The sequence below is a fragment of the Pogoniulus pusillus genome, chromosome 30 (genome assembly GCF_015220805.1).
Source record: "Pogoniulus pusillus isolate bPogPus1 chromosome 30, bPogPus1.pri, whole genome shotgun sequence".
Classification (NCBI taxonomy): Eukaryota; Metazoa; Chordata; class Aves; order Piciformes; family Lybiidae; genus Pogoniulus; species Pogoniulus pusillus.
The window spans coordinates 14,043,843-14,052,902 of NC_087293.1; the positions used below are offsets into that span (position 1 = coordinate 14,043,843).

Consider the following 9,060-nt stretch of genomic DNA (forward strand, 5'->3'; position numbering starts at 1 on the left):
ACAGAGCCCATGGCCACACAAGTCCAGGCAGCAGAGGCAGGGAATGGCTCACCAGCCCAGGAGCAGAGAGAGGAGGGCCCTTTGCCAGACTGCAGCGGGCATGGGCAGCCCCCAACCACAGGCAGAGGGGCCCAGTACCCTGAGGATGCCAAAGAGATGGGGAGGGTGAAATGCAGAGCTGCCTTCCTCTTCATCACCTTCCCCAGCTGGCAGCTAGCAGTCTCATCACACTAAAATCCCTGTTGCCTGTTGGAGTAATTAGCTAACAGAGCGGAGGCAGATTGGTTGGATCTCAGTCTCCAGCCTGGGGTCTGGCAGGCTGGAGGGAGAGGCTCAGAGTACTCAGCACAGGTTTGGGCTGCTTGGGGTCTGCTGAGGCAGTTTTACTCCATGTAATCACCTCTCATTGAGGGTTTTTCCCCCTTTTGGCTTCCCCCACCCCAGACTGGATTAGTGCACTGGGGTAGCAGCAGCCATGGGCAGAGGAGCCCTGTTCTGCCTCTTCAGCCCTCGCTGTGCTGCCCATGCCACAGGGGCACGAAGCAGGGAGAGCAAAGTGCCATGTTCCAGCTTTTATAGGCTCTTACTTATAATGGAGAGGAACAAAAAGGATGTAAAATAAAGCACTTGAGGCTGCCAGACTAAGTGTTAAATGGGCTTCAGCTGAAGCCTCTGTGCTTTGGCTTGGGGGCATTGCCCTGTGTGGGAGCTTTGGTGAAGACTGGGGGACAGGCAGCACCAGCCTGGGAAAGAGGCTCCTGTGCTCTTCCTGGGGTGTGGGATGCTCCAAACGGGGTGCAGGATGCTCCCACCTGGGGTGTGGGATCATAGAATTGTTTCAGCTGGAAAAACCCTCTAAGACCATCGAGTCCAACCATCAACCCAACCATGGCCACTAAGCCATGTCCCCAGGTGCCATGGCCACACATTTCTTTAACACCTCCAGGGACAGTGACTCCACCACCTCCCTGGGCAGCCTGTTCCAATGCCTGACCACTCTTGCAGCAAAGAAATCTTTCCTATTACCCAACCTAAACCTCCTCTGGCACCATTTCAGGCCTCTGCAGGATGCTCCCACCTAGGGTGATAGGATGTACCAAATAGGGTGTGGGAAGCTGAAACTAGGGTGTAGGATTCACAAGGCTGGGGAGAGGGCTAGAGCACAGCCCTGTGAGGAGAGGCTGAGGGAGCTGGAGGTGTTCAGCATGCAGAAGAGGAGCCTCAAGGCAGACCTCATTGCTGCCTACTACTACCTGAAAGGAGATTGTAGCCAGGTGGGGTTGAGCTCTTCTGCCAGGCAACCAGCAACAGAACAAGGGGACGCAGCCTCAAGCTGTGCCAGGGGAGGTCTAGGCTGGATGTTAGGAGGAAGTTGTTGGCAGAGAGAGTGATTGGCACTGGAATGGGCTGCCCAGGAACGTGGTGGAGTCGCTGTGGCTGGAGGTGTTGAAGCCAAGCCTGGCTGGAGCACTTAGTGCCATGGTCTGGTTGATTGGCTGGGGCTGGGTGCTAGGTTGGACTCAGTGATCCTGGAGGTCTCTTCCAACCTGGTTAATTCTGTGATTCTGTGATTCCTGCTCAGCTCCCTCTCACCAGTCCCTGACAGGTGCCTCAGGAGAGCACCACAGCCCCAAGCTCTTCAGCTTCCCATCCCATCCCAGCGGAGCAGTGCTGCCCCTGGAAAACCCACAGAGCATTTGGGGATGATAGTAGGCAACACAACTGCTAAGGTGTCAACTTTTAGAGCTGGGGGAGAGTTTGGGCAGCAGACACTTCCCATTAGGGAGCAGTAATGAAATGTGAAGCTGCTGTGCTGGGCTGCAGTGCTACATACTTCTGAACACAGCCGCAGCTGCAGCGCTCCTCCATTTGTGCCTAATTTAAGTGCCAATTAAACCAGGCAAAATTACAGCCAACTGTGCCTCGGGAACTGATGTGACAAGGGACGTGTCCAGGAGCCCCAGATCTTGCTGACCTTGCCATCATCACTTCAGCTGATTTACAAGTCAAATCAACAGCCACCGGCTCCTGGTGCTCACCCAAAAGGTCGCAGTGGATCTCTGAGGATGTCTGGATTTGTGAGGACCCCACACATCCCATGGCTGTGGAGCAACTGGGGGCATCTGCACGTCCTTGGCTCTTGGAGGTGTCCCCTGAACTGTTTGCTGTTGGCCAGGAGCTCAAATGAGACTGTGGCAAATCTTCCTGCTTGGCTGGGGACTGCCTTCTTCACCTTGCAGGAGGTGTGGTGGCCTGCCTCAGACCCCAGTTACGACTCACCGCATCCCACATGTCTCTGATGCTGCTCCTCACCCCAGCTGTCCCCTGGAGAAGTCAACCCATCTCACAAACCCCCTCACTTTACTGGAGAGCAAAGGAGCTGGTGGGCTTTTGTTCTTCATTTTGGAGGTTCAGAGGACCTAAAGGCCAATGGCCTCACCTTTGCAGCAGCACAGCTGGGTCTCAGCTCGGTTAGCAGGGTTAGGATGTCCCACAGGCTTGGGGCTGCATGGTTTAGGGTGCAGGGCCCATCCTCAGCAGCTGGGTGCTGTTTTATCACTTATTTTGGTATCATGGTGGCCTTAGGATTTGTTCCAGTGGCAACAGCTCAGAGGGCTTCAGCAGAGCTGCAGGTCTGTGTTTCAAGCCAGCAGTGTGGTTCAGCTGCTCCTGCTGCCCTGGTGTGGGGAGCTGTGAGCTTTCCTAAGAGCATTTTGGGTTAAGGATACTCTTCAGATGGTGTAGGCCATTGCAATAAATGCCCCACAGCCCCTGGGCTCCAGCTGAGCCAGCTTAGACCGAGTTTAGCTCAGGAGGAGCAGGGATGGCATCCTCCCACAGCCTGAGAGTATGGCTCTTGTGACCCTGTCCCTGCAGAAGCCCTACCTGCCCTCCCACCCTTCAGCCAGCCAGCCAGGCAGCAGGCTGGGCACAGAGCCCCCTCCCAAGCTTTTCCTAACACCTGCACAAGTGTGTCTCTTCAGTGGGCATTTCCCAAGGGTGATTGAGGAGCTGAGCTGATGGCACAGACCCCAGGCAGCAGCACAGGATCCAGCTCCAGAGCACAGATCTGTGCTGGGGATCAGGCTCACCAAGCTGAGGTAAGGTCTACTGAGGATGTCAGTCTGTCCATTTCTCTGTCCAGATGAGACACTGTGCTGGCACCCAAGCAGTTGGGATGGAGAGCAGAGATGATCAGCCACCCTGGGAAGCAGAAACATGGAATTTCACCTTCCCAGTAGAAGCCTTTGGGCAGTGCAGGATGGTCTGGCATGGCCAGGCTTGTCCTGCTCAGCTCCCAGCCCACTCCCACCTGCCCTGGGACACACAGCCCTTCCTGCTTCTCTCCTAAACGTGGGGCAGAGGTAGCTGAGGGCTGATGGACATCATCTGCTGCCCATCGAGGCTGATGGGGAAGGTGAGCCCATCTCCCACTTGCCAAAACATTCACCCTGCTCCTTGGCTCTGGATTCCTCCCTACGCGCACTGCTGGCTGTGTGACCCCAGCTCACCTGAGTTCCTGGGCTGGTGACAGAGCCCACCCTCACCCCTCTCTGCTCCTGCTGCCTTTTCCAAGCAGCCATTAACGAGGCCATGCCTCATGAACTCCAATTAGTGGGCAGGTCATTGCCACCAGCCAGCGCCAAGCCCCAGCACCTGCAGCCGGGTGAGTGATAGCCCCGGGAAACTGGGGCTGGCCCTGGTGTCTCCTGGCAATGCTGGTCCAGGCACGGATCCCACTGTTGGAGGAGGCTGCAGCTGGGGATGGACCTCCCCAGAGTGGCTGCTAGCTCCTCTCTAATTAATCCAATTACAAGTTTGCGTTGGTGGAGCAAGCGGTGGATTAATTGCGGTTTGCTCCAGGTACCTGGCAAGAGGATATGCTCCCCCTTCAAACAGGCTTCTTGCTTGCTGTTAACTATGAAAAGCCTGGCCTCGAACCCAGCTGGTGAGGAAGGCAGGCCTGTCACCAGCATCATCCTCAGTGGGAGAGCGGAGAGCTTGCCCCTCCCCAGGTTCGCTGAGCACCTGCGGAGCCCTCACACTGCTCCCAAAACCCAAATCCTCACTTAAGGCTAAAATAGCAAAGATTAAGGGGATGATGCTGGGAGCAGGAAGGCTGCTTGCACTCAGATTTTGTAAAAATAGAATAAAAAGGAGATTATTTGAAGCAATTTGTTGTTTGGGCTGTCAAGAAGATGAAAGTGTCAGGAGCAGAGGGATGCTGGTCACGATTCAGCACTCATTAAGGCAGGAGAAGGATTTGTTTCGTATGCGTGATTAACTCCTGGCCACTGATGATTTACACAGCAGATGATCAAAAGAGAATTAATTATTCACAAACCAGCCTGCTGCCAGCCCAGCCCTGTCCCCACCAATGGCACAGACAGTAGCCCCCAAAAGCTGCTCCAAGCCTGGACTCAGCTGTGCATTTTCTGCCCCAGCCTGGGGTTGTTTGTCCACACAGCTCCTACACCACCTTAAAATTAGAGAATCTCAGAACTGGCTGGTTGGAAAAGGCCTAAAGATCATTGAGGCCAACCATAATCTACCATCTGCCTGTACACAACTCTCAGACCATGTCTAACATTTCTTTTAACTCCCCTCCAAGGACAGTGGCTGCACCACAGATTGCCTCAGGTTGGAAGGAACCCTCAATGCTCTTGTCCAATCCCCCCTGCAGTCAGCAGGGACACCTCCAACTAGACCAGACCACCCAGGGCCACATCAAGTCTGATCTGGAGTGTCCCCAGGGATGGGCAACATGTTCCAGTATCTCACCACTCTCATTGTGCAGAGCTTCCTCCTGATGTCCAACCCAAATCTCCCCTGCTCCAGTTTCAAACCGTTGCCCCTTGTGCTCCAGTTTCAAACCATTGTTCCTCCTCAGCCTTCCTGTAGGTCCCCTTTAGGTATTTCAGTGCTGCTATGAAGTGTCCCCAGAGCCTTCCCTTTTCCAGGCTGAACAGTTCAAACTCTTCCAGCCTGCCACCACCTCCCTGGGAGCCTTTTGGCATAGTTTTGTTGTGTACCTAATAAACCTTCCCTCCCGTTGCCTGGCATCATGATGACCCTTTTGGGCCACATAAAATGTTCTGTATATCTAATAAACCTTCCCTCCCATTGCCTGGCATGGTGATGACCCTTTTGGGCCAGGGAAGTTTTTCTGTATGTCTAACAAACCTTCCCTACCGTTGTCTGGCATCGCTGCCTGGCATCACAAACATCTCCTCGTCTGCACCCACCAGGCATCACCACGCTCGCTGCTGAAGGGGTTTGGTGCTGCCCAGCGCTGCTGTCGGGCAGGTATCGGCTTTCTGACAGCCACCTGCTAATCTGCTCCTCCCTCAGCGGTGATTAACCCAGGGAAGGCTTCTCCCTCCTGACACCTTTTGTCTCCCGGCTGATTGATGGAGTCTCTGGCGTTACAAATCCACGCCGTAATTAAAGGCAGGAACTCCACTCCCTCTACCTGATTTATTCTTTAATGCAGTCTCCTTCTGATCTCTCCTCTCTCTTAATTGAATTACGAGCCGTGAATCGACACCCCGCCGCTACATCAGCTGTTCTGCCTCGCCTCCCTCCACCCAGAGGGAGACAGGGAACCACCAAGAGTCCCACAGCCAACCAGCTCTGCTCCCGCTTGGATTTCATGAGGAGCAGAGGGGCTGGGATGCTGTGGGCTCATGGAGAGCAAGCACTATAGAGCCGTGGAACTGTCGAGGCTGGAGGAGGCTGAGTCTCTTCCAACCCTTCACCTCGGGCTTACAACAGCATCGCTACTGCTACAGGAGCCCTCTCGCAGGGCCGGTGTGCAGGGGAGGGCATCGCACAGCCACATGCATCAGCACCTGCCGGAGCGATGGGGAAGCCATGCGTGGTCCTGCTCTGGCAGGGGGGGTTGGACTCGATGATCTCTTCGGGTCCCTTCCAACCCCTTGCATCCTGCGGTGTGTCACCGACAGTGTCGCGGTGTCATATCTCTTTCCTGCACAGCCCGGTCCGTGTCACAGCTTCTAATGCAGGATAACGGTGGTTTGCATTTGAATGCTCTGAGCTGTCGGCTCCTGCCTGCAGCAGCCCCGGGACAGGAGCAGGAAATCAAGGAGAGCTCCCAACAGCTCTCGGAGCCTCAGCCCACTGTAGGCATCTCCCGAGGACACCCTGGGACTGAAGACAGGGAAGGCAGGGACAGGCACCCACATCCTCCGCCTGCTCCCTCGCTGAGTGCAAATGAGCCTGATGCTAATTTAATGAACTTGTGATGATTATCGCCTTTATTTTTAAATCTGAATTCCTGCAGGAGTCACCTTCAGCAGGGAGAGGCGGCGGCAGGGGCAGCGATTGATTGCCTGCATCTGATTAGCAATTACCCTCCCGCACTTCAGCCGTGAATACCTTCACCCTGGGCCGGGGACAAGGCCATGGCAGATTGCAGGAGTCCCTGGGGAGGGGGCTGGATGGGGGCAGCCTGCAGGGATGGGAGCAGCGCTGATGCCTGCACAGCGTGGAGCAGGAGCCACCTGGCTGGAGGGGACAGGCCCCAAAATAATTTGCTTCCCAAAGTTTTTCAAGGCTGCAGGAGGAAGCCTCTGGGGTGAGCTCGTTGCCTCTCCCTCCCTTGGGATACTCACCTTCTGCAGCCACAGCCACCAGGCTGGCGTCTGGGAGCGTTTATGGGTCCTGTCTTTAATATAGCATGAGAACATTTGCACCATCGATGCCAAGGAGCAGATTTGTGGCTGAGCTTTTACAGGATCATAGGCTCACAGGATGTCAGGGGTTGGAAGAGACCCAAGGAGATCATCAAGCCCAACCCCAGTGCCAGAGAGCAGGCTCTCAGGAGAAGGCTCTCACTTGGTAGCCCTGCCCCAGCAGCTAGTGTTGGGTACAAGAGTCCACCCCAGGTTTCCTTTCACTCACAAGAGCATCAGGATCTGGTCTTATGGCACCTCCAGGTCTTTATTTGTCTGCCTGAACCTTAGCTGGTGTGTGTCTGTCGGTGGTGGGGAAGCTGAGCAGCTCCCACCAGGCAGGAAGCAGCCCGGGGCAAGGATGTGAGTGGTGACAGTGACACTCTGCTCCGCTCCAGCAGGTTGGTGTGGCTGGAGCCAAGGGGAGACTTGGTGCTTTCCCTGCACATCAGAGCCCCTGAGACCCACTGGGTCCCGGTACAGAACCAGCTGCTCCTCCTGCCAGCTTTCTCCAGATGGCTTTTCCCAAGGAAGGCTCTCCCAGAACAGCTGATGTGCAGCAAGCAGGCAGCTCTCTCAGCAGCTCAGCTCCCAGGACCCAGGCAGGCAGCACACTCAGAGCATCATCCCCTGTGTCCCTTCCATGCCGCTGAATGCCTTGGTGCTGGCTGCAGCTGCAGAACCCCCTGCAGCCCTCAGGACACCTCTGAACCCAGGGAAGTGGGGCTGTGCAGGGGTCCTCTGTGCCTAGGTGGTCATGTCCCTGATCAGGGGATCCCCAGTTTGCTGTGGGAGCTGACCAGCAGGTTGCTCAGCCCTGTGCATCCCACATCCTCATAGGAAAGAAGGGTTGGTGACTTTCAGGGACCGGGCACATGGCTGCACTGCCACTATGGCCAGGCACTGCTGTCCCCAGCTGGAGCACTGCCTCGTGTCCCTCCTTGTGTTTATCACTGCTAATGTGATGGGGGTGGGGAGAAATGCCTTTTTATCCTGTAGGCTTAACTGAATCACTGTCAAATTAGGTGGGGAGACAGGCTCTGCTCACTGCTCCCTGGGCTAGGACAAGGAGCAGTGGATGGAAGCTGCAGCACAGGAGGTTCCAGCTCAACACAAGGGGCAACTTCTTGACTGTAAGGGTCCCAGAGCCCTGGCATAGGCTGCCCAGAGAGGTTGTGGAGTCTCCTTCTCTGGAGCCTTTCCAGGCCTGTCTGGATGTGTTCCTGTGTGACCTGAGCTAGATTGTCTGGTCCTGCTCTGGCAGGGAGGTTGGACTTGATGATCTCCTTGGGTCCCTTCCAACTCCTAACATCCTGTGATCCTGAGGCAGCAGAGCTCTGAGGGGACACAAGAGTGAGCTGATCCCATCCCTAGCCCAACGCAGGCAGCTGCTGGGGGAGAAGCCCTGCTCTCCAAACCTACCTCCGAAGCAGGCACACATGGCCGTTGCCTGGCAAGCTCTCAGCTCTTTGCTATTACTTTTAGATGAGCTGAATGTTTAAACAGCACTTAAGTGGTAGAGCTGCTGGGTTGTAAAGTGTCTCTGTGACACCAGCCCCTATTCCCAGGCACTTTAAACGCCTCTGTGCAAAAGAAATTAATAACAAAGTGAATTATGCTCGAATGCAGCTTCTGGAGAGATACAGCAGTGGTGGGGGAGTGGCGGAGGTGAGGGAGAGGAGTTTAACCTTCCCTTCCTGCGCTCCCCCAGGCGGTGATGGATGATGCTGTTTGCAGCATGTCACAAAACAGAGCAAGGCTGAGAGCAAAACAGGCTGAGGTCCCCCAGCCTTTCTGCTCGGGGTCGTTACTGGTGATGACGGGCACCTGAAGTCTCCTGGCACAATGTTAATCAGCTGCTTCCTAGGCAGGCTGCTTTTCATTCCCAGCCCAGTGTTCAGAAGCCAGGAGGGATAGAATTGGCTCCTGACACCAGTGGGGTTTCAGTTGGGTCTCGCCCAGCAGCCAGCAATCGATGCTCAACCCCTCTGCCAAGCACCTCCAGCTTCGAATGGCTGCTGGCTGGAAGGGTTTGTCCCCCTTGTGATGGACAGAAAAAGAGAAAACTGAAACCTAAACCCCTCTACAGTCTCAGCTCTTTCATCCCCAGCCCTTGCCAAATCAAATTAGCAGACAAGCCCTCCAGTCCTCCATGGAGCCACTCTGGATCTCAGCAAGCAGGGAGGAGGCAAAAATGTCTTTTAAGAGGACGCAGAGGATACAAGGAGGCCTCATCCCTGGCAACTTTCAAGGTCAGACTCGATGGGGCCCTTAGCAACCTGATGAGCTGGAGATGTCCTTGCTCACTGCAGGGCGGTTGGACCTGCGGAGGTCCCTTCCAAGCCAATCCATTCAGTGAGTCTGT

At 55.4% G+C, this 9,060-nt stretch overlaps 1 long non-coding RNA gene across 1 annotated transcript; it reads right to left on the minus strand.

The window, feature by feature from the left end:
* Nucleotides 1–1,834: 1,834 nt before the first annotated feature.
* Nucleotides 1,835–5,709, minus strand: LOC135188670 (uncharacterized). Its single transcript, XR_010307781.1, has 2 exons — nucleotides 5,194–5,709; nucleotides 1,835–3,204 (listed from the first exon to the last, which is right to left on the minus strand). It is a non-coding gene; the product is annotated as an uncharacterized LOC135188670 (long non-coding RNA).
* Between the last annotated feature and the right edge of the window lie 3,351 nt (nucleotides 5,710–9,060).